General features: G+C 39.0%; 1 long non-coding RNA gene across 1 annotated transcript in view; it reads left to right on the top strand.

Moving 5' to 3' along the window:
- The window catches only part of LOC103360343 (uncharacterized), an 8,669-nt gene extending 8,158 nt beyond the window's left edge, over positions 1 to 511 (top strand). Inside the window, exons 3-4 of the long non-coding RNA XR_520347.1 lie at positions 232 to 282; positions 430 to 511. This is a non-coding gene — a long non-coding RNA (uncharacterized LOC103360343). The remainder of the gene's footprint in view (positions 1 to 231; positions 283 to 429) is intronic.
- Positions 512 to 3,460: the final 2,949 nt, after the last annotated feature.

Here is a 3,460-nt window from a genome sequence, read left to right as displayed (position 1 = left end):
TTGAGCCACTGGTCCACTAAACCACTAAACCATTGAGCCACTGTTTTTTTAATGAACACAGTCACCAACACAACAAAGTAATGGTTGTAGGTGTAAACCTTGTCTCAGCCTCACAGTAAATTCTTTTTTTTTAAATTTTTTTTTTTATTTGTTCTATTGTACATAAGAATTTAACCTGCACTTTTCATTAGTAGTTGTCCACATGACCATAACCTCTCTGTTTTGTCTCAGGAGATTGAATGTCTCAGCCAAAAGTTGAAGTTTCTCCATAAGAGAATGCAGGTGAGTGACCATGATCAAACAGAATTATCATCCAACTTGTTCTCATGTTGTGGACAAAGTAGCTGTAACTTAAAAAGTCAAATGTTGTGCATTTTTAGTATCCTGCAGTTTTCTGTTTTTCTGTGATCTGTCCTGGCTGTCCTGCAGGTGGCAGACTCTCACACCTGGAAAGGCGTGCTGACCAGAGCCCCTCTGTGGTGAACCAATGTCCACAATTCCAGCTGACAGATCAAGGCTCTCCATTAGGCCTTGTTTAGAGTGTTTTGTCATTCGTGATGAGATTTCAAACACACATAGTCATCAGTCTGGTTGGAATCTGGACAAAAGATCTTCTTTAAACATTTAGTCACAAACTCACCTCTCTATCCCCCATGCTATTGCTAAAAGAATGATTACAGTAGTTTGCTTTTCTGCTTTGAAATGTAGTGGAAAAAATCCCTGTCACTTCTGTATAATTTAGGAACAGCATACAGTTAATCCAGAAATATCTCATTCCAATGCCACATTTTGATTTATTGGAAGTAGATTTCTTCTGGCTGGAAATGGCAAAAACAAGACAGTAAGATGTTGTGTTGCAGATGTTAATGATGAATTTTAACTCTTCCTATGTTTGTTTGTGTTTTTATTTTACTCAAAAATGCCATGTCTACAACTATTTATGTACTTTGTAATTAGTGGATTGTTTGATTAAATGCAGCTTCTGTAGCATTCCAAATGATCCCTGTAATTTACACCATTTTCTAGATTATATTAATACACAACAAGTTGAGCACAGACGATGCTGTAGTTCTGTAGTCAATTATCAGTCAGTTGCTAAAATCATGGTTAAAACCAAAGAGCTTAGTGAGCTGCATAGATGGCTCCATCACTCAGGCAGATCTACACACTGTAGCTGCTCACGAAGGAACAGAAAGGCTATAAAATCACATCCAAGTGTCATTAAGTGCCACTGGCCACTGACAGAGCATCATTAAAAAAACAAGGACAAAAGTTCCCTGTGAAAAAGGTTGTTGTAGGAAACCAAAAGGGAGCCTTGCATGGGCAAGGATGGTAGAGGCCAAGAAAAATCCACGGATCACCACCAAGACCATCCTGATGAATCGGAGCAGTTGTGGTACCAACAATTCAATCAGACACTCCAACAGACACTCAACCCCAATCCTCAAAAAAAAAGAGGACTGAAAGTCTCTAAACACATGGGCCCGGTTTCGCATTCAGGGCTTAAATAAAACCAGGACTAAATTAATCTGGTTTAAATTAATTCACACTCATCCAATTGCTTTCTGATGTGTCACTTAACTTCAGATTAACTGGTTCAAGACCACAGAGTCTCAGACTAAAGGAATCAAAGACAACTCAGATCATGTTTTGGAAGTCGAATCAGATTAAAAATGTGCACATGGTGCATAGCTAAGGGTGCTCTACAAACCCGGGGTGGAATATTCCAATATACATTTTAGCAGTGTGTGTGCGCGTGGAACTGGAGTTTGACCCCTGAACTAGAATGGAGAAAAGAAAAAGAAAGCGTTCAAAAAACTTCAGTGAAAGCGAGAAGAAACTCTTAAAGGAAATTATTTCAAAGTACCCCACAATTGAAAACAAACATCATGATTCAACAACAGAAACCAAAAAAGGAATGCATGGACTGCAGTTTTGAATGAATATAGCTCAAATGGATAAGTAACCAACAGGATCCTCCAGGTAAGATTAATTTATATTGTCTATGGTGGCCTGATTGTACTATTCCCTCATTTTGAAATGTGTGTCTTCTCATTTGACACACACACATTTCTATATTGCCTTTTAAAGATCCTGTGGAAAAACATTGAAATACACTTGAAGAAAACAACAGCCATTGCTCGTCGGGAGCGTTTCAAGCCCGGTGGGGGACCTCCAGTTACACAAGAGACAGATGACCTTGGAGACTTGTTAACTGGGATGATTGAAAGCCAGCAACCCTTGGAAGGTATCCCAGACAATGATCACCCGGACAGTTCAGGTGAGGAAACACTCCAATACTCATTTGCTTTAGTGCATATACTATTTTCCCCAGCAGGTTAGCGTAAGCTAAATAGTATTGTCTTTTGCACTCTGATTTAAAAAATACTGTCATGGCCTCAATTCTTGAAATCTGATGTCTAATATTGGAATTCTTTTCTAGAAAAAGATGACCTGAGCTTGAGCCAGATGTTAGAGGAGTCAGAGCAGAGACAAGAATATCAGCCCTCCGCACCTGTAGCAGCAGCAGCAGCAGCCAGTATCTCCAACCCAGGAAGCAGGCCAAGAGGGAAAAGGCGGACCATTCATGAGAAACTTGCTATCGAGTTCCATGAGCGTAAAATACAGTATTTAAAAGAACAACATGAACTCAAGATGAAAATCCTTCATGTTGAGTTGTCTATCAAAGAGGTGGAGAGAGACATGAAGCAGCAGCAGCAGCGGCAATATGACAGTGCTCTTTGTAACAATGCCCCTGTTAACCTTGTGCCTTTGTGAATTAAAAATACTACAATACAATAATAATTCAACCAAAATTTATTAAGCAATGAACTATCTCCCTCTCTTCTCTTTATCTTCACCATTTTCAATATATGATACATTATGCATAAAAAAATGTAATACATAAAGCAAAATAACACAAATGCCATCACTTGTGTATCACTCCACTTTTTTTTTTTTTTTTATGAAAAATGCTGCAAAGCAAAGGTGTCTCTGTAAGTGTGTCCAGTTTTGTTGTTGGCTGCTTCTGCCATGGGAACATGTGGGTCATTGCAATATTCAGTCGGTGGGTCTGGGGAGCCATGTTGTCTCAGGTAATAATGAAGCACTGCCGTTGCCACAATGACAATAAAGCATCTTCTTGGTTCAAAACGTAAAGTATTCCTGAGACAATGGAAACGACTCTTCCAGACACCAAACATGTGCTCTACTAGCCCTCTGGTGTGGATATGAGCTTGATTGTACTGCTGTTGCTCAGGTCTGACAGGATGAAGATAAGGAGTAAACAAAAAGTTTGTGCATAACCGAGTGATTCTATAATTAGGGGTACATTTCAGATCTACCAAAAAGTGAAAAAATCAGTGCGCTTTTTGGCTTAATATTCTATTTGTTTCCATAGAATACCCCTGGATTGTGCTAAATCCATTAATTGGCAAGCTTAAGCTCTAATGATTTCTTA

Source organism: Stegastes partitus, unplaced genomic scaffold (assembly GCF_000690725.1).
Source record: "Stegastes partitus isolate 25-593 unplaced genomic scaffold, Stegastes_partitus-1.0.2 Scaffold429, whole genome shotgun sequence".
Taxonomy (NCBI): Eukaryota; Metazoa; Chordata; class Actinopteri; family Pomacentridae; genus Stegastes; species Stegastes partitus.
This window is presented reverse-complemented; position numbering and strand designations above follow the sequence as displayed.